Here is a 22,630-nt window from a genome sequence, read left to right on the forward strand (position 1 = left end):
CAAATACCTACCTACTTCTGACTAAAAAGTGAAAATCTTGGGTTAATGATTATTATCTTTTAGATAATTAGACAGTGAAGTGCAAGTGTCAAGTTCCAGTGAAGTCATCAAAGTGCTATAATCTATGGATAGATTACCTCTATATTCTTTTTTTTTTTCAATGGTATGATATAAAACGCTCGCCTAATATTTGAGTTTCGTTTATGTTTTTAGTTTGATAACTACAAGTTCGGCCATGCCTTTTCCACAAGTTTGGCCATGCCTTACGAGTATAACACACAGACCTACTTTCATCTAGGACAAAAATTTGAACCCCCACTTGGGAAATTGACGAACCACCACTGGAAAGTATTAATAATATTATCTAATATTAATACAAATCATGCAATATCCATCATATTTTCAAATCCTTCTTTTATGCAATAAAATCTAGTGGGAAATGAGAACAAAAATTATTCAAAACATAGTGGTCGGCCATGCCTTTTCCACAAGTTTGGCCATGCCTCGGGATGAACTAGCGGGATTCCGGAGCGAAGCGACGGAATTCAGCTAGTATCCATCATATTTTCAAATCCTTCTTTTATGCAATAAAATCTAGTGGGAAATGAGAACAAAAAATATTCATAACATAGTGGTACCTACATAATAAAATTGTACCCATTTTATTTGATTAATAATAATAGATAGGTATTAAAATTATCAATAAAATAAACAAAAGAAAATAGCTACACGCGCTATAAAATATTATCTAATATTAAAATATGTGCAAAATATTATACAATTTCCTTTCTCCTAGACAAGAGACTGATTGGATTTTCTAAATACAATATATTTTTAATAGCTACACGCGCTATAAAATATTATCTAATATTAAAATATGTGCAAAATATTATACAATTTCCTTTCTCCTAGACAAGAGACTGAGACTGATTGGATTTTCTAAATCCAATATATTTTTCAACAAACTGGATTGTTCAAATACCTACGTATTCGTATTCTCGCAATAGAATGGAACAAAAGTAAACTTTTTACAGGTAGGTAGGTAGGTATGTAGGTATCCATTACTAATTTATATTAAAATTGACTTAAATTCAATGATTTACCACTTATATTTATTTCAAAAAAATTAGGTTAAAATTGTAATCATGTTTTATAACAAGTGTGCGCAATTGAACCGCTTTAAAATTGTTACACAGAACAGACAGTATAAAAAGTAATATCCTACAAAGGATCTTTTACGTTTGATATTTGATGAAAGTTTGCATAAGAAGGCCTTCAGAGCATCTCAATACTTCACTGTCCCTACGAGTATGTATCTATATGAAAATATTATACATTTGTATTCTCGGCATTTTTTTGTCATTCTTTATATATGTACACAAAATTCCTACTCTACCTCGTATTTTGAATAGCATTTTCCGTTTTTCCAAACTGTGAATTTTTTAGGCTCAGACACCCTTCTATTTGGTTGAGAATATCTCGATTGGAAAGTAGATGTGGGAAGCTGAGGGTCAGGTTCGACCCCTTTGATTCCAAAATTTAGAAGACTTCTTCCATGTTTGATGATTCTGGGTTTTTCTTTATCGTCGCTTGCTCGCCAATAGACTTTGTTCATTTTGGCCTGGGCAATATCCATTTGTCTGATGAGACGAGCTGTGTTCCCGATAAGTGGCATTTTATTCGAGTCTGGAAAACAAAGAAACATTACACAAGTTAAAGATGAGATGTAATTTTTCTTTATCGTCGCTTGCTCGCCAATAGACTTTGTTCATTTTGGCCTGGGCAATATCCATTTGTCTGATGAGACGAGCTGTGTTCCCAATAAGTGGCATTTTATTCGAGTCTGGTAAACAAAGAAACATTACACAAGTTAAAGATGAGATGTAATTTTAAAGTTGAAAGTTTTTTTCTGGTTGACAAAAGTACACGTTATCTTTTGTGTATTGCACATTGCATACTCATTCCTATTGTCAGGCATTCATACAATTTTTACTTTATATTTACTTGCCACACAATTGTGTATTGCACATTGCATACTCATTCCTATTGTCAGGCATTCATACAATTTTTACTTTATATTTACTTGCCACTGTGTATTGCACATTGCATACTCATTCCTATTGTCAGGCATTCATACAATTTTTACTTTATATTTACTTGCCACACATGACCTATCCTGATCTCCCCATTTAGAAATTCCAGATCTTTCAATTTTAATAATGCCTCCCGGTCAATAATAATAATTATATTATAGTACCCAGCAATCTCTCTGTTTTCATTCCGAATTCATTTTCAACGTTAACAATCGATTCCGAATGAAATTTATTCATCGTTTTTTCCCTCGAGGGCAATTTTCTCACTTGTTCCTTCCTCATCCCTCTTATTTTTAAAAACTCCGGCCTATCTTCTGTTATCTGATATTTCCTTTTCTCCCTTCTTCCCTTTTTTTTTATCTCTCTTTCCCCGTGGAGAAAGAATTATGTAGGCCACGTGCTAAGGGTGGAATTCATTTTCCTGATCTCCCCATTTAGAAATTCCAGATCTTTCAATTTTAATAATGCCTCCCGGTCAATAATAATAATTATATTATAGTACCCAGCAGTCTCTCTGTTTTCATTCCGAATTCATTTTCAACTTTAACAATCGATTCCGAATTAAATTTATTCATCGTTTTTTCCCTCGAGGGCAATTTTCTCACTTGTTCCTTCCTCATCCCTCTTATTTTTAAAAACTCCGGCCTATCTTCTGTTATCTGATATTCCCTTTTCTCCCTTCTTCCCTTTTTTTATCTCTCTTTCCCCGTGGAGAAAGAATTATGTAGGCCACGTGCTAAGGGTGGAATTCATTTCAGAGGGGTTGTCTTGTAAGGAATTTGCTCAGGGAAAGTTGTGTTACCATGCTTAGCATTTTTTGTAGAGACTATGAGGAAAATGTTAGTAGGAATACCTACCTACTAGGAATATTGTAGGTACCTGCTACAAACAGTTTAATATCGTTATCAGACTATTAGGAGCCTAAAGGTAGTTAAAACGTGATACGTAAGCAAACACAACTTTAACAATCGATTCCGAATTAAATTTATTCATCGTTTTTTCCCTCGAGGGCAATTTTCTCACTTGTTCCTTCCTCATCCCTCTACGGCCTATCTTCTGTTATCTGATATTCTCTTTTCTCCCTTCTTCCCTTTTTTATCTCTCTTTCCCCGTGGAGAAAGAATTATGTAGGCCACGTGCTAAGGGTGGAATTCATTTCATGTAGGGTAAGTGTAGGGATCGGATAAAAGTAATACAGAATCTGGCAACATTGTAAGATGTGGTGACCGCCGGTGTATAATGCACAAATTGTGCAGCACAATACATAATTATCATTAGAGAGTGCATAGGTATAAAACTCCATGAGAGACGATTGTAGAACAGTCTCAACTCTTCCTCTCTCTGCACCCACACTTATATTATATGCTTAGCATTTTTTGTAGAGACTATGAGGAAAATGTTAGTAGGAATACCTACCTACTAGGAATATTGTAGGTACCTGCTACAAACAGATAATATCGTTATCAGACTATTAGGAGCCTAAAGGTAGTTAAAAAGTGATACGTAAGCAAACAAGTAGTGTCGATAAAAATCAAGTGCCATCTCTGACCTCCGTCTGAATTATTCAGTCAATTTTAATGACTGAATGACTCATTGATCATAATCCTTCAAATTATTCTGTTAATTGATCAATAATTTGCTCCATTTTAACAAACCGATTAATTCGGCAGCAATATTATTTATGTTTTTTATTAATATCCTCCGCCTGAATTATTCAGTCAATTTTAATGACTGAATGACTCATTGATCATAATCCTTCAAATTATTCTGTTAATTGATCAATAATATGCTGCATTTTAACAAACCGATTAATTCGGCAGCAATATTATTTATGTTTTTTATTAATAAAATATAGTTATTTTCTTCTCTCTTAAATACAAGTAGGTAGGTACATAATTATTTTGATATTGAAATGCGATTAATCAAAAAGTGTGTAGGTACATCTATATTGGTGGAGCTACAAGTGGAGCATAAGATTGAGAATGAGAGAGAGAATAGAGACTAAGGTGGTTATTATTAGATATTTATGCTAATAGACCATGTATTGTGTTGCCAGTGTGTTAACTCATCATGTAGAAACACAATATCAGTAACAATAGTGTAACATGTGTTCCGACAAAGGTCTTGGACAAAAGGTCATGTTTTCTCATGCATCATAACCTAGAGGTCACTTTCATTTGTTATTGTTTTCACGCTCGATTGAAGTTTTCTAACTCAACGCCAGCGGTTATTGTGGAATGAACCAAGTTCCAGATATAAATGACGGAAAATACTTGGAGCTTTACAGTCCTATGCGGACAGCATAAACAAGGTGAAATGAGTTTTTGGTATTAGTAGACACACTCGATAAAACAGTACACAAATGTGAAATACCTAAGACCTTCTTTATACTGCGGGGGTAAAGGGACTTTTCAGTCTCATTCGGGAAGGATAAAGAAGTTATTCTCTTCTATTCTCCATTCATTCTTCCAAATTCTTAGGCACTTAGGTAGAAGATGGCTTTACTATCCCATTTCATATTATTAATTTCCAACTGGTACTGTTTTACAAAAGATGACATTGGTAATATGGTATCCATATGAACGCTTACAGTATGTCCATGACTACACGTGTAACCTGAATAAACAAACATATGAGAGTGCCTTAGTGCAATATAAAACTTTTATCCAAGAACCTGAAGAACCTTTATGAAATGAAATTTCTGTTCTTTACATTAGGTACTAGGTAATAATTATTCTAATTACGAGTATAACACACAGACCTACTTTCATCTAGGACAAAAATTTGAACCCCCAATTGGGAAATTGACGAACCGCCACTGGAAAGTATATATTATCTAATATTAATACAAATCATGAGCTACAAGTGGAGCATAAGATTGAGAATGAGAGAGAGAATAGAGACTAAGGTGGTTATTATTAGATATTTATGCTAATAGACCATGTATTGTGTTGCCAGTGTGTTAACTCATCATGTAGAAACACAATATCAGTAACAATAGTGTAGCATGTGTTCCGACAAAGGTCTTGGACAAAAGGTCATGTTTTCTCATGCATCATAACCTAGAGGTCACTTTCATTTGTTATTGTTTTCACGCTCGATTGAAGTTTTCTAACTCAACGCCAGCGGTTATTGTGGAATGAACCAAGTTCCAGATATAAATGACGGAAAATACTTGGAGCTTTACAGTCCTATGCGGACAGCATAAACAAGGTGAAATGAGTTTTTGGTACACTCGATAAAACAGATCAAACATTTTCCTTCCCTGTTCATTGGTATGCTCCCTGGTTCTCTAAAAAGCGCTAACTCAAAATAATTTGTTTTTGTGATTCAGTTAGGTACCATTAGATAGAATTGCCTTGTAGCAACCGATTCATCTAAAAAGCATCATCCCAGCTATAATAGTTCCCCTGCTAGGAGCCTTAGTGTTTCTCGAGTTGAATCAAAAGGGCCCCCACCCCCTGAGAGCCCCTCCTGGCACGGGGTCTGCAAAGGTGGAATATATGCCAAAACTAACAGACTAAAAAGTATAATGCCCTTTAATGTGTTTAGCTCTTCTAATTTTACGAATACATAATTCCATTTCAAAACAAAGCAACAATTCGAGTCATTTCGTTTGATTTGCCATTTGTCAGATTTTGAGCCTTTTTCAACCTCCTGTCCTTCCCTCCTCATATACTTCTTCATCCTCTCCTCTCCCATTTCTCTCCCTCCTTCGCTATCCAGGCTTTAACTCTTTTGCTCTGTTATAGCCGGAAACAAATCTTTATTGTGTAATGGTGTGAATGCACACTCTGCCTGTTTGATCTAGCGCCTCTTCTATGCTGCGAACGAGACGTGGAGTTTTGACATCTCCTCCAAAAAGAGAGTTTTGACATCTCCACCAAAAATAGAGTTTTGATGTCTTTACCAAAAATGGAGTTTTGACATCTCAAAATAGGGAGTTTTGGTATCTCCACGAAATATTAAAATTTGACATCCTCCACCAAATATGGAGTTTTGACATCTCCACCAAATATGAAATTTTGACATTTCCACCAAACATGAAGTTTTGGCATCTCCACCAAATATGTACAAAATTACCACCAAATATTAAAATTTGACATCCTCCACCAAATATGAAATTTTGACATTTCCACCACACATGGAGTTTTGGCATCAAAATTGCCACCAAATATTAAAATTTGACATCCTCCACCAAATATGAAATTTTGACATTTCCACCAAACATGGAGTTTTGGCATCAAAATTGTAGCTAACAAAGTGGACTTCGGATCTGGAGATTGTTGATTCGAGTCCAAGTCATGAAATTAATGGAGGAGTATTAATCGAGGAACAACATTTGTGACCAGCATTCAACATGCCTCCTAGAGTCAGTGAAAGGATACCCCTCGATCAATTGTTCTCTGCCACCTAGCCCTGTTCAAGTGTCCATTGAATTCCCGGTACTGCATTTTGGCAGTTTGTGAAATTAATGGAGGAGTATTAATCGAGGAACAACATTTGTGACCAGCATTCAACATGCCTCCTAGAGTCAGTGAAAGGATACCCCTCAATTGTTCTCTGCCACCTAGCCCTGTTCAAGTGTCCATTGAATTCCCGGTACTGCATTTTGCAGTTTCAAGCGAAACTGAAGAGTCACTTTGAAATGGGAACCTAGGTTTTTGTATTTAATGTAGCGAGAGACGACGAAAAAAAGCTACTCCATTACATGAATGCTCCCCAAACGTTTATATTGGGATGTTATAAAATGGAATTATTGTGTTGTGGAGAGATAGAAAAAAATGAGGTGTGCAAGAGAAGAGAAGGAGGGAAATCGAGAGATAGAGAGAGGAGAGGGAGGGAAAGAGAGAGAGGGGAGGGGGAGGAGATAAAGGGAATGGGAGAGGGAGAAAAAGAGACAGAGACACAGAGAGATAGAAAGAGATAAAGTTTTTCACAAGATTTCCAACAGAACATTTCGGAACTGAATGTTCTGTTGAGGACTGATAAATTCTGTTTTCGGTTGAAAGCCTAGGTTTAAATCACTTATCATCTAACAACACAACCTGTCCCAAACCTTTTTTTTATCTTGATGGCTCTCTCTCTCTCTCTTCCACATGCTGAAATTAAAAAAAAAAGTTTCACTGAATTCAGTCAATCAGAAATTTGCTACGCTCTTTATTAATTGATGCAATGAAAGCTCCATTTTGAGAGGAGGTTTTTTTTTCGAATAACTTTTTAATTTAATGTTTTTGAAGTAGTCTCTTACAGTGTCATTGCATAACACGAGATTTATAGGACATAATGAGGGGTATTTCATGTGTTGGACTATTTCAGGATCTTTCTATTTTGAAAAAATGGCTGTTTCACCATTTTGAGCGTCTGTTTCATTGGTCTCAGATCTCGGTTCTGTGTCATAACATGGCCGTCACATATTACCTTTGTCTATCATCAGGTGGGTGAGAAAAAAAACAATACCATAATACCAAAGAACAATAATATTACTAGAATCAACTGCTTTCCAACGAACTTTGGGTACAACAGTCATCACTAACTTAAAGGAAACTAAAATTAACCCTGAATACAAAATAATGTAATTTTTTGCCACTTGAATTTGAAAGTTTATGTTTTCGCTTCAATTAATTATGTATAATGTGTAAGTACGACGAGGAGTACGTTTTATTTTCTCAATTTCTGAGAAACAAACACAAGAGGCATACACAAAACTTTTATAACTAAGGTACCTACTTCACCTGAAAGGTTCCTACAAAAGCTATACACAAAAAGAAACGGAAATGGGTAGGTAAGCAGCAATAAAACTTCAGCAAAAAGTTAAATAGCGAAACTTTTTTTTTACATTTATTAAAGTGTGCTAACATAATTATAACATGTTATACCTATACACTGAGAGGGGAAGATTTACACTTTTAGTTTGGTCATTTTAATAAAGTTAAGGACAGAGGTAGCGTCATTATTTAGACAGGCATATAGAACCCTAACAGGGTTCCTAAAATTTTGGGTATTTGTATCAATCTTTCAGGATGTGCTTAACTGTGAGGTTACATTGGCAAATATCACATTCCGGGGGACCTTCTTTTCTCATTAGGTGCACATGGGTGAGATTGGTGTGACCTATGCGGATGCGAGTGAGGGTGACTTGGTCGGGTCGAGACCCTGAGACAATAAAACCTACGAGTATTCTATTCTACATCAGACTCTCAAGAAGTCACATGATAAGTCCTTCTATGGGAACAGACAGAGTGACAGACAGACAGACGACACCGAAGCGAATAAAATAGTCCGTCCTTTATACCTTTTTATTACTATTGTAATAATAAAGATTGTAAGCGCTAGGCCGTGGGTTCGATTCCCACCCGGGGCGGATTTTATCCTGATGGGATAATGTTCGTTCTCGGAACGGCTGGCTTTCTTCTATCCTGTCTTCCTTCTCTCTTCGATTTCGGGACGATAAGATCATAGCAGTTACAGTTCCCTCTGTCAAACCTCTTAAAAAAAAAAAAAATGGATGGCAGGAGAGGTACTGGACAATGTTTCCTTTGCAAGGAGGTCCGCTTTATCATTTCCATGAATACCTACATGTTACGGAACCCACATGAAACAGAGGTTTAGAGTGTGTTTGTTCTCGTGTAAAAGTTTTCTTATTTCAGAGGACACTGTGTTGGGAGAGAAGATATCTGGAAGAGATTGGAGGGCAAATAGCGAAACTAAAGTAAAGCATTTCTTTGAAAAGGTGACTTATTGAAAAATCTTGAAGTTTTAAAAATATAAAGTCACAGGAGTTTTTTATGAAAATTTCGTTAGCTACTTTCCAGGTACGCACCTCACTCAAAAGATTTAGATTTAATTAGACACTCAAAGGTGTCTAACTTAAGAGACACTGTGTTGGGAGAGAAGATATCTGGAAGAGATTGGAGGGCAAATAGCGAAACTAAAGTAAAGCATTTCTTTGAAAAGGTGACTTACTGAAAAATCTTGAAGTTTTAAAAATATAAAGTCACAGGAGTTTTTGTATGTAGGTATTTTTATTTCGTTAGCTACTTTCCAGGTACGCACCTCACTCAACGGTGTCTAACTTTTTGTGGGAAACTGGGGTATCTTAATAGATCAGGTATAACAAATAAATCAAAAACGAATTAAGAAACATGGTCACGAAATCATTTACCAGGTCCCACAATCAGCAATCAACACCTCCTCAATCAGCAATCAACACCCCAATCAGCACTCAACACCCAACGCGACGTGACATGTTGCTGACTGAGATGGAATTATCACGTGTTTCTCAATTTTCATTTTGTTTTTCCAGCGAAAATTAGGACAGGGGGAGAAATGACATTATGAGGGACTGTGTGGAATATGTTCTGTCTGTTGGCAAAAAAGGAAAAGTGAGGAAAACCCGATGTGTGATGGGGAAATATATTTGAAACTGTGGGAAACAAAGGAGAGAAAAAGAGAGACTGGGAGGGAGAAGGGATAGGAGAAATAGTAGAAAAAGGAAGAGGAGACAGAGGAGTAGTAGAACGGTAGAGGAAGAAGAGGGTAAAAGAGGAAATATAATTGAAAGAAAAAAATACAAAACTTGGAAGTTTTCCAAAGTATTGAGGAAGGGGAAGGATGTAAACTTTCTCTATGTTGAACAAACCAGGGCCGGCTATACGTTAACATCTCACATCAGGGGAGGCTACTTGAATTTAAAAAATCACGAAAGCTGTGTATCAACTGTAGGTATCATATTGTAACAGAAGTCAAAACTAGAGTAAAATTTAGATTTAGATTAAAAATATTTGGAAATTACACCGCGAATAAGGGAAAGTAAAAGTAGAAAAGAAATATGAATGACTTCCACCCCTATTTTTAACATCGTCCTGTAGATGATGAAGTTATAAGGTCAGCTTCAGGAGTAGTAGAACGGTAGAGGAAGAAGAGGGTAAAAGAGGAAATATAATTGAAAGAAAAAAATACAAAACTTGGAAGTTTTCCAAAGCATTGAGGGAGGGGAAGGATGTAAACTTTCTCTATGTTGAACAAACCAGGGCCGGCTATACATTAACATCTCACATCAGGGGAGGCTACTTGAATTTAAAAAATCACGAAAACTGTGTATCAACTCTAGGTATCATATTGTAACAGAAGTCAAAACTAGAGTAAAATTTAGATTTAGATTAAAAATATTTGGAAATTACACCGCGAATGGGGGAAAGTAAAAGTAGAAAAGAAATATGAATGACCTCCACCCCTATTTAACATCGTCCTGTAGATGATGAAGCTATAAGGTCAGCTTTGCTAACATAATTATAACATGTTATACCTATACACTGAGAGGGGAAGATTTACACTTTTAGTTTGGTCATTTTAATAAAGTTAAGGACACAGGTAGGGTCATTATTTAGACAGGCATATAGAACCCTAACAGGGTTCCTAAAATTTTGGTATTTGTAGCAATCTTTCAGAAGATTTACACTTTTAGTTTGGTCATTTTAATAAAGTTAAGGACAGAGGTAGCGTCATTATTTAGACAGGCATATAGAACCCTAACAGGGTTCCTAAAATTTTGGGTATTTGTATCAATCTTTCAGGATGTGCTTAACTGTGAGGTTACATTGGCAAATATCACATTCTGGGGGACCTTCTTTTCTCATTAGGTGCACATGGGTGATCTAATGCGGAGGCGAGTGAGGGTGACTTGGTCGCGTCGAGAGAAAGTTTGAGGAGGGTGCCAGGGTTTATTTTCGTCTAACTAGCCGAAGATTATTTCCGATTAGGTACTCCCAATCTTCGTACCACGAAGATGGAATTTTGCGTTTTAAAACATGTTTAAAATCTTGTATATTTGCGCGAACGACCTGCTTAACACGTAGAGTTAAAGCGCCTTACCGGAAAAAAAAATCTTGTATAGGGATCTTATCACCTGTCTTCCTTCTCTCTTCGATTTCGGGACGATAAGATCATAGCAGTTACAGTTCCCTCTGTCAAACCTCTTAAAAAAAAAAAAAATGGATGGCAGGAGAGGTACTGGACAATGTTTCCTTTGCAAGGAGGTCCGCTTTATCATTTCCATGAATACCTACATGTTACGGAACCCACATGAAACAGAGGTTTAGAGTGTGTTTGTTCTCGTGTAAAAGTTTTCTTATTTCAGAGGACACTGTGTTATTGGTATGCTCCCTGGTTCTCTAAAAAGCGCTAACTCAAAATAATTTGTTTTTGTGATTCAGTTAGATACCATTAGGTAGAATTGCCTTATTGGTATGCTCCCTGGTTCTCTAAAAAGCGCTAACTCAAAATAATTTGTTTTTGTGATTCAGTTAGGTACCATTAGATAGAATTGCCTTGTAGCAACCGATTCATCTAAAAAGCATCATCCCAGCTATAATAGTTCCCCTGCTAGGAGCCTTAGTGTTTCTCGAGTTGAATCAAAAGGGCCCCCACCCCCTGAGAGCCCCTCCTGGCACGGGGTCTGCAAAGGTGGAATATATGCCAAAACTAACAGACTAAAAAGTATAATGCCCTTTAATGTGTTTAGCTCTTCTAATTTTACGAATACATAATTCCATTTCAAAACAAAGCAACAATTCGAGTCATTTCGTTTGATTTGCCATTTGTCAGATTTTGAGCCTTTTTCAACCTCCTATCCTTCCCTCCTCATATACTTCTTCATCCTCTCCTCTCTCATTTCTCTCCCTCCTTCGCTATCCAGGCTTTAACTCTTTTGCTCTGTTATAGCCGGAAACAAATCTTTATTGTGTAATGGTGTGAATGCACACTCTGCCTGTTTGATCTAGCGCCTCTTCTATGCTGCGAACGAGACGTGGAGTTTTGACATCTCCACCAAAAATAGAGTTTTGGTGTCTTTACCAAAAATGGAGTTTTGACATCTCAAAATAGGGAGTTTTGGTACCTCCACCAAATATTAAAATTTGACATCCTCCACCAAATATGAAATTTTGACATTTCCACCAAACATGGAGTTTTGGCATCAAAATTGTAGCTAACAAAGTGGACTTCGGATCTGGAGATTGTTGATTCGAGTCCAAGTCATGAAATTAATGGAGGAGTATTAATCGAGGAACAACATTTGTGACCAGCATTCAACATGCCTCCTAGAGTCAGTGAAAGGATACCCCTCGATCAATTGTTCTCTGCCACCTAGCCCTGTTCAAGTGTCCATTGAATTCCCGGTACTGCATTTTGGCAGTTTGAAGCGAAACTGAAGAGTCACTTTGAAATGGGAACCTAGGTTTTTGTATTTAATGTAGCGAGAGACGACGAAAAAAAGCTACTCCATTACATGAATGCTCCCCAAACGTTTATATTGGGATGTTATAAAATGGAATTATTGTGTTGTGGAGAGATAGAAAAAAATGAGGTGTGCAAGAGAAGAGAAGGAGGGAAATCGAGAGAGGGAAAAAGAGAGAGGGGAGGGGGAGGAGATAGAGGGAATGGGAGAGGGAGAAAAAGAGACAGAGACACACAGAGAGAGAGAAAGAGATAAAGTTTTTCACAAGATTTCCAACAGAACATTTCGGAACTGAATGTTCTGTTGAGGACTGATAAATTCTATTTTCGGTTGAAAGCCTAGGTTTAAATCACTTATCATCTAACAACACAACCTGTCCCAAACCTTTTTTTTATCTTGATGGCTCTCTCTCTCTCTCTTCCACATGCTGAAATTAAAAAAAAAAGTTTCACTGAATTCAGTCAATCAGAAATTTGCTACGCTCTTTATTAATTGATGCAATGAAAGCTCCATTTTGAGAGGAGGTTTTTTTTTCGAATAACTTTTTAATTTAATGTTTTTGAAGTAGTCTCTTACAGTGTCATTGCATAACACGAGATTTATAGGACATAATGAGGGGTATTTCATGTGTTGGACTATTTCAGGATCTTTCTATTTTGAAAAAATGGCTGTTTCACCATTTTGAGCGTCTGTTTCATTGGTCTCAGATCTCGGTTCTGTGTCATAACATGGCCGTCACATATTACCTTTGTCTATCATCAGGTGGGTGAGAAAAAAAAACAATACCATAATACCAAAGAACAATAATATTACTAGAATCAACTGCTTTCCAACGAACTTTGAGTACAACAGTCATCACTAACTTAAAGGAAACTAAAATTAACCCTGAATACAAAATAATGTAATTTTTTGCCACTTGAATTTGAAAGTTTATGTTTTCGCTTCAATTAATTATGTATAATGTGTAAGTACGACGAGGAGTACGTTTTATTTTCTCAATTTCTGAGAAACAAACACAAGAGGCATACACAAAACTTTTATAACTAAGGTACCTACTTCACCTGAAAGGTTCCTACAAAAGCTATACACAAAAAGAAACGGAAATGGGTAGGTAAGCAGCAATAAAACTTCAGCAAAAAGTTAAATAGCGAAACTTTTTTTTTTACATTTTATTAAAGTGTGCTAACATAATTATAACATGTTATACCTATACACTGAGAGGGGAAGATTTACACTTTTAGTTTGGTCATTTTAATAAAGTTAAGGACAGAGGTAGCGTCATTATTTAGACAGGCATATAGAACCCTAACACGGTTCCTAAAATTTTGGTATTTGTAGCAATCTTTCAAGATGTGCTTAACTGTGAGGTTACATTGGCAAATATCACATTCCGGGGGACCTTCTATTCTCATTAGGTGCACATGGGTGACCTATGCGGAGGCGAGTGAGGGTGACTTGGTCGCGTCGAGAGAAAGTTTGAGGAGGGTGCCAGGGTTCATTTTCGTCTTTAACTAGCCGAAGATTATTTCCGATTAGGTACTCCCAATCTTCGTACCACGAAGATGGAATTTTGCATTTTAAAACATGTTTAAAATCTTGTATAGGGATCTTATCAATGGATGGCAGGAATTGCCTTGTAGCAACCGATTCATCTAAGAAGCATCATCCTAGCTATAATAGTCCCCCTGCTAGGAGCCTTAGTGTTTCTCGAGTTTAATCAAAAGGGCCCCCACCCCCTGAGAGCCCCTCCTGGCACGGGGTCTGCAAAAGTGGAATATATGCCAAAACTAACAGACTAAAAAGTATAATGCCCTTTAATGTGTTTAGCTCTTCTAATTTTACGAATACATAATTCCCGAAAACTCAAGATCTTCCAGTAAATGCAATCAAGATGTTGTTGATTATTCAAATGATGCTTAATGTAACGAACAAAAGCGAACGACATAAGAGTGTTAAGCGCCTAGTGGGAAAAATTTCGATTGTAAACGAAAATAACCTCGAAATTCTAGAAAAGTAGTACCTACAACTGATAACACTTATAAATGGGTGTCGCTACAAAATGAAAAAAATACCACTCACTTTTATAATCACAGTAGAAATAGGCGAAAAATAAAAAAACAAGTAAATAGGTATTTTTGATTCAAAGCATTATCTCAAGTATGCAAGTAGGTATTCATTAAGAATATTAAGATGCAATGATAAATTCAGAGGCGTAAATCAACATTGTGCTGTGCTGTTTGTTGAATGCACCAGTTTCCATAGTTTTCTTTATTGTAGTTGAAGCAAAGTTGCGTGTGATTGGTATTCGGATGGATGACCATCTAGCAATATCGTACTGCTGTTTTTTCCTGTTCACATGGGTTGGGCATAGTGATGGGAAAAATGAAACTTTTCAGGGCTTCGGATCCCAGGTTTCGAAACGCTCTAAGTTTTCGGATCTGAGTTTCGAAACTGAAACCTGAAACTTTCGGGTCCGTTACGTAACGAAGCAGACTAAGCAGGGAGGTTTCAGTTTCAGTAGGTATCGACATAGTTTGTAGTGCGCTTGCGCTTCTGGCTTCTGTCTTTACTAGAGTTGTGAGTCTGAGATTTCATAGGGTGTCATAATTCAAGTTTCAAAACTTCAACTCAGCGGTTTCATGAAACCGGATCCGTATTCTCGGTTTCGAAACCGCGTTTCGAAACAGTTTCATGAGACACATCACTAGTTGGGCAGTAAAGAAGTTCCTCCCGAAAGATTGAAGCAGAATACCTACGTATTTTAGATTCAAAGCATTATCTCAAGTATGCAAGTAGGTATTCATTAAGAATATTGAGATGCAATGATAAATTCAGAGGCGTAAATCAACATTGTGCTGTGCTGTTTGTTGAATGCACCAGTTTCCAAAGTTTCCATCATTGTAGAAGCAAAGTTGCGTGTGATTGGTATCCGGGTGGATGACCATCTAGCAATATCGTACTGCTGTTTTTTCCTATTCACATGGGTTGGGCAGTAAACAAGTTTCTCCCGAAAGATTGAAGCAATGGTAGAAAACGCCCCCGGCGTTAACCTCGCCTAGTGGTTACCTTCCACTCAAGAGTCTATTATTATTATTATTATTATTATTATTATATTATTATGATAAAAGGCACAGATACCTATACATAAAATAATCTCCTACTATGTATTTGCAAATTTCATTAGTAAATTGGCATGGCTCTCAGGGTAAATCATGGTCAACTTATCGCTAGTCCTTGTATTGAAGCAATGTTGAATATTTATGATTTCTTACTAACTTTTCAGCCTGATTGACTGAGCAATGATAAAATACAGATAGATAGACTGAGTGATGATTGATGATAAAAGGCACAGATACCTCTACATAAAATAATCTCCTACTATGTATTTGCAACTTTCATTAGTAAATTGGCATGGCTCTCAGGGTAAATCATGGTCAACTTATCGCTAGTCCTTGTAGAGCACTCTTACAGTCTGCAAAAGTAGACAATGTTCTAACCCATCCATGACTACTCCACTGACTATCACGCTTTTCCCAACTGACTTCGTGATAACTCAACCTAACCCAAGAGATTGAGGCGTATATTTTTTCCTTCGTTATAAATGATATTGTATGACCGTAACCAACTGACTTTCGTGATAACTCAACCTAACCCAAGAGATTGAGGCGTATATTTTTTCCTTCGTTATAAATGATATTGTATGACCGTAGCATGCATCCAGCATATACTGAAACACTGCCTAGAAGTGCCAAGTTCTAAATAGAGAGATTACCTAAACATAAGTTACCTATACCTAAGTGAGAGATTACCTAAAACATGACTATGATTACATTTTCTGAGTGAGATCAAAATTATCAAGGCGTTTTTAATTTATTCAAATTGTCTCATCATAGTAATCATTATGCAAGGCAAAGTAGCTACGGAGAAAATCAAGAAAATTTCATAAACAATTTAGATATCTCTACGGAGATACTCAAGATTCGCTATCGTTCGTCCGGCAAACAGAAGATCGCGGGCTCAAATCCCAAGTCATTGAGTGACTAGGATTTGATAGAATTGAGCATTCTATCCTCAATTAGGCTCAATTTGAGACTTTGACCAATAAAAATTTAACCACAATACTACCACTTTCAAAAAAATATCAGGATAGGTTTTTTTTTTCTTGGATGAAAATCAGGAAAGCTTGCCGCTGACATAGAGGGACTCGTTAGTTTAAGCACTGTCATTAAAATCTTGGAAATTAACGCTTCGAGCGCTCTGGCTGCGCTGGTCACGGTGCAAATGAATGAGGATAAATCTTCAGCCTCAGCTGGGACCTATCCCTCCCTTTTCCTCTACCTCCGTCCCTCCTCTTCCTTCCTCCCTCCCCTCCCAACCTGAGGGACAAGGAAGAGCATTAATTTCAGAAATGAGAAATGAGGAAAAGGGAGGACGGGGGGATAAGGGTAAAGGAGGACGGGGGGGAGGAAGGGTAGGGGAAGGGGGGGGGAAATCATGTTAGGGGGAGGGTAGGATACTGAGGGGAACAAGTAGAAGAAGGATTTGAGGACTCTCCCTAATTATTAATTTATTAAAAAAAACTTGGCGAAGAAAAAAGAGGAAAGAAGAAAGGTTAGTACTTACGCTTAAAGTTTAATTAAAAATTTAATGTACCTAGAGTAGGTTACGACTGAAAAAATCCGTCCTAATTTTTAATATTAATATGTTAATATTAAATACGGTCCGACACTTTATTTGCATGTTTTGGAGGCAACAGGGTACGATTAATTAAATCCCTAAATAGGGGGAGAGGGGAAGGAGGGAGATTTAAGTATGGAACGAATGAACAAAAAGAGGTGTGAGGTTTCTAAATTGGTTAAAAAAAGACCATCGATTGAAAAATACATAAAAGAGCTATGTAGATTATTTTTTCCATGGTTAAATATTAAGCTTGAATTAATTAAGGAAAATACTAATTAGCTAATGAATAAAAGAGCCTAAAAGAAAATTCCTAAACGGGCTTGAAAGAGGTTGAAAAAGTGACGGGAGAAAAAATCCCACCTCTCTTGATAAGTTCCTGACGCATTGAAATTCCTATTTGCCCAAACCTAATATGGAAAAATTCATCAAGGAATGTTAAAATTAAGTAGGTTAGTAGGCACTTGAAAAATGGGAAAAGGGCCTTTCGGAAATTCCAGACCTAATTGCTTTTCTCCACTGCCCAAAAATGTTATTCAAACGTTGTTGGCCTGTTTCTGTCAGCTTGTCGTGTTTTTTTTTTTTTTTTTTACTTTGAGGTTTAATTCAAAATCAAGTGACGTGTGTCCCTCCATCCGTAATGTTATTTATTTATTCTACCTAGGTGTTTTATTTTTACTCTGTGTCAACTTGTATAGTAATTTTAAACTTTTTTTTTTTGTCAACTTTTCAATTTTATTTTAAAAAGTAAAAATTAGTAGACACCCACCCACTTACCTACCTAATTAAAAAATCTGGTGTGAACATCACACGACTCTTTCCTCATCCTATTGAATGACGCTTATTTTGGGTGTTCTTGTTCTCATAGCCAAACTTTTACAATATCTCTAACCGTTTAGTCGGTATAGCTGAAAACCGCCAAAAAACGGTCAAAAACCCCCAAAAAGCGGTCAATATACCGCCAACCGCAGCACCTATCTCAACCATACGTTTTGAGTTGCATCCTTGTCACATTTGTAAACTACGTACCAAATTTCAAGTCTCTAGCTCATAACGTTTGCGATATATTGTTAAATTACACCGAAAACCGCCAAAAAGCAGGGAAATGCCGCCAACCGTTGCACCGATCTTAACCAAAAGTTTCGTGTCGCATCCTTGTCACATTTGACATCTACATACCAAATTTCAAGTATCTAGCTCTTACCGTTCTCGAGATATTTTGTTTACAGACAGACACACACACGGACCAATGGCTGAAACTTTGGATTGGGCGCTAGGGACCTCAAAACGTGTTTTGGCACTAAAAACTAACCATCGAAATTTTGACCCGATTACATTAATTTCCTTCCTATAGGATAAGGAAAGTAAAAAGTGTGAAAACAAAATTTGGAGCAGGCTTTAGAGGACAAAAGCAAAAGAAGTAAAATAAAGTCATTGCTTTGAAAATTTAATTTTGTCTGAGACGTCCTTCGACCTAAGGTCCCAATTTACCTACTGTAATAATAATAAATAATTAGGTTTAATTACCTATACCTACTTCGAACCAATCCAAGCTGTTTTCAGCCTTGATTTTATTTTGAAATTTCACTTGGGGGGCCTAGTTCCTAAAAATCCTGAGGGAAGAAAACGATACGAGGTAGAAACAGTAAATCGTAAACATTATCTTGTCGGAATTCAGATGATCACGTATTTCACAAATTATGTCAGAATTTTTGAACGCGTTCTTTTTATTTGGTCTCCCTTTCCACCTCTTCCTCTTTTCTCTTTCTTCACTCTTTCCATCCGTCTCCACCACTTTCGGGGAGATTATTTTGAATTCTCTCTTCTCACGTCTTATCACGCTTATCTTTTGCATAGCTGGGATAATAATAACAAACATATTATTTCCCAAGTTGTATTTTATTCTGAGGCATGCCGCATGCCTTCTTCTTTCACGTCTTATCACGCTTATCTTTTGCATAGCTGGGATAATAATAACAAACATATTATTTCCCAAGTTGTATTTTATTCTGAGGCATGCCTTCTTCTTTCTTCTTCTTCTCCCCCTTATCCTGCTTCTTCTTCTTCTTCTTCTTCTTCTCCTCCTCCTCCTCCTCCTCCTCCTCCTCCTCCTCCTTCTTCTTCTTTTTCTTTTTCTTCTTCTTCTCCTTCTTTTTCTTCTTCTTTTCGTATATCATTATAATTTTTCCATGCCTCCCGCGGGAAATTTGAGCCTGGGTTTTTTCTGCGTGTGACCGGAAAGAGCAGGAATTTTTTAACTCGTTTTGGGCAGGATATTATTCCAGGTCAGAGAATTAGGAGCGAAGAGCGTGTTGCCTTCGATCTTTGAGTTTTATCCTTGCCATCTTGACTCTTTCAGGTCTGAGGTTGAGATTTTCTTCAACCTCATTCTTCTTCTTCTCCTCCTCCTCCTTCTTCTTCTTCTTCTTCTTCTTCTTCTTCTTCTTCTTCTTCTTCTTCTTCTTCTCCTTCTTTTTCTTCTTCTTTTCGTATCATTATAATTTTTCCATGCCTCCCGCGGGAAATTTGAGCCTGGGTTTTTTCTGCGTGTGACCGGAAAGAGCAGAAATTTTTTAACTTGTTTTGGGCAGGATATTATTCCAGGTCAGAGAATTAGGAGCAAAGACCGTGTTGCCTTCGCTCTTTGAGGTCTATCCTTGTCACCTTGACTCTTTGAGGTCTGAGGTTGAGATTTTCCTCAACCTCATGAGAGAGGCTTCTGTTGGAATAAATTTAAATAAAAAGTCAAAGAACTAATAACACAACAGTTAGAGAACTAGGTATGTAGTTCAAGAAGAGACTAGAGATTGCTTTTGGCAATGATTTCGCCCCACTTGTACTAATAACACAACAGTTAGAGAACTAGGTATGTAGTTCAAGAAGAGACTAGAGATTGCTTTTGGCAATGATTTCGCCCCACTTGGGTCAGCTTTACTGAAGTAGAAGGCAAACTGTAAGAGGTAGGAGGGAACAAGGGAAATATAAATTCGAGTAAAAGAAGAGAAGCGAGGGAAAAAATTGCTGAAAATTGAGAGGGCTGAAAAGAGTAGTCAAAATGCGGGTATAGTACATTTGGTGGGAAAGGCAATGTTAAAATAATAATAAACAGCTTAGAGTGAGTTGAAATGGAAGCGGGAAGCAAAATTTGGGTTTTTTCAAAGTAGAATTCTTTATCAAAGGAGAGCGTCCCTACTCTCCTCTGATCCTTACCTTTCTTATCAATTTAGGTGAGTCACATGGAATGTACCATAATAATAAACAGCTTAGAGTGAGTTGAAATGGAAGCGGGAAGCAAAATTTGGGTTTTTTCAAAGTACCTAATAATGTTCGTATTAGACACAGATCAAAGGTAATGCCTGACCTCGTAAACATTTCAGCGTAAACATTAAACCGTCTGAGAAACAAAAGGAAAAATGAAGGAGAATTAGTACAAAGGCATTCCACGGGCGAATCAAAATGAAAATGATAATAATAAACAGCTTAGAGTGAGTTGAAATGGAAGCGGGAAGCAAAATTTGGGTTTTTTCAAAGTACCTAATAATGTTCGTATTAGGCACAGATCAAAGGTAATGCCTGACCTCGTAAACATTTCAGCGTAAACATTAAACCGTCTGAGAAACAAAAGGAAGAATGAAGGAGAATTAGTACAAAGGCATTCCACGGGCGAATCAAAATGAAAATGTTTTTTTTTTTTTCCAAGATTAAACCGTCTGAGAAACAAAAGGAAGAATGAAGGAGAATTAGTACAAAGGCATTCCACGGGCGAATCAAAATGAAAATGTTTTTTTTTCCAAGATTTTTTTCCAAGCTGAGTTAATTTAATTTCTACTAATGAAATTTATTAAGGAGGTCAATTTGAAAATAAATTTACCCTATTACCCTCAGAGAGAAAAAAAAAATACATCAAGGTAGATACACGTTATATTATAACGAAACATAACTTGGAACTCAACTTACCTTTGTTTTAGGACTTGAAAGGAGGAAACAACTTGACAATTAGTTGATTGAGACGAACTTGAATAAATCCGCACCTACAGCAAAGTACTATCTCCAAGTTCCAGATATAAATGACGGAAAATACTTGGAGCTTTACAGTCCTATGCGGACAGCATAAACAAGGTGAAATGAGTTTTTGGTACACTCGATAAAACAGATGAGTTAATTTAATTTCTACTAATGAAATTTATTAAGGAGGTCAATTTGAAAATAAATTTACCCTATTACCCTCAGAGAGAAAAAAAATACATCAAGGTAGATACACGTTATATTATAACGAAACATAACTTGGAACTCAACTTACCTTTATTTTAGGACTTGAAAGGAGGAAACAACTTAACAATTAGTTGATTGAGACGAACTTGAATAAATCCGCACCTACAGCAAAGTACTATCTAGATTATTGGAAAGACATTTCCGAAAACTCAAGATCTTCCAGTAAATGCAATCAAGATGTTGTTGATTATTCAAATGATGCTTAATGTAACGAACAAAAGCGAACGACACAAGAGTGTTAAGCGCCTAGTGGGAAAATTTTCGATTGTAAACGAAAATAACCTCGAAATTCTAGAAAAGTAGTAGGTACCTACAACTGATAACACTAAACTTATAAATAGGTGCCGCTACAAAATGAAAAAAAATACCACTCACTTTTATAATCACAGTAGAAATAGGCGAAAAATAAAAAACAAGTAAATACCTACGTATTTTAGATTCAAAGCATTATCTCAAGTATGCAAGTAGGTATTCATTAAGAATATTGAGATGCAATGATAAATTCAGGGGCGTAAATCAACATTGTGCTGTGCTGTTTGTTGAATGCTCCAGTTTCCAAAGTTTCCATCATTGGAGAAGGAAAGTTGCGTGTGACTGGTATCCGTGGATGGATGACCATCTAGCAATATCGTACTGCTGTTTTTTCCTGTTCCACATGGGTTGGGTGACCTCTAGGTATGTGAGAAGGTGGGCAGTAAACAAGTTCCTCCCGAAACATTGAAGCAATGTTGAATATTTATGATTTCTTACTAACTTTTCAGCCTGATTGACTGAACAATGATAAAAAACAGATATTACGAAAGAAACACAAACCTAAGGCTTAATCGTAGGAATATGTAAACCCTTTAAACCCTTTTGTAGAAGCCTACTGGCCCCTTTATGACCTGAATCCTTCCTTGTAATCTTTTTCCAAAAAAGGTTTTCTTTTGAAGGACAAATTGACAAATCTCTGAAGAGAAGTTCAAAAGACCAAAATAAGTTGCAAATATGACTTTGCCCTTTCACATACTTTTTGCTATCTCGTTAGATATTAAATACATTAAATCCATCAAAGTTAATACTTGGCAACCTCATGAGAGAGGCTTCTGTTGGAATAAATTTAAATAAAAAGTCAAAGAACTAATAACACAACAGTTAGAGAACTAGGTATGTAATTCAAGAGGAGACTAGAGATTGCTTTTGGCAATAATTTCGCCCCACTTGTATACATGCTTACGGGGGTTTTTCCCTCAATTCGGCAGATGGACGACCCGACTAGTGCCCCACTTGTATACATGCTTACGGGGGTTTTTCCCTCAATTCGGCAGATGGACGACCCGACTAGCTAAATTTAGGAGAGCTAATAATAAAT

General features: G+C 36.6%; 3 long non-coding RNA genes across 3 annotated transcripts; 1 reads left to right on the forward strand and 2 right to left on the reverse strand.

The window, feature by feature from the left end:
• Positions 1-996: 996 nt before the first annotated feature.
• LOC113468539 lies at positions 997-21,769 on the reverse strand. The gene is made up of 2 exons (XR_003392259.1): positions 21,308-21,769; positions 997-1,686 (listed from the first exon to the last, which is right to left on the reverse strand). It is a non-coding gene; the product is annotated as an uncharacterized LOC113468539 (long non-coding RNA).
• On the reverse strand, positions 1,741-21,072 carry LOC113468538. The gene is made up of 2 exons (XR_003392258.1): positions 20,965-21,072; positions 1,741-1,843 (listed from the first exon to the last, which is right to left on the reverse strand). It is a non-coding gene; the product is annotated as an uncharacterized LOC113468538 (long non-coding RNA).
• Positions 3,805-5,996, forward strand: LOC113468540. Its single transcript, XR_003392260.1, has 2 exons — positions 3,805-4,404; positions 5,307-5,996. It is a non-coding gene; the product is annotated as an uncharacterized LOC113468540 (long non-coding RNA).
• Positions 21,770-22,630: the final 861 nt, after the last annotated feature.

The sequence above is a fragment of the Diaphorina citri genome, unplaced genomic scaffold (genome assembly GCF_000475195.1).
Source record: "Diaphorina citri unplaced genomic scaffold, Diaci psyllid genome assembly version 1.1 scaffold763, whole genome shotgun sequence".
Lineage (NCBI taxonomy): Eukaryota > Metazoa > Arthropoda > Insecta > Hemiptera > Psyllidae > Diaphorina > Diaphorina citri.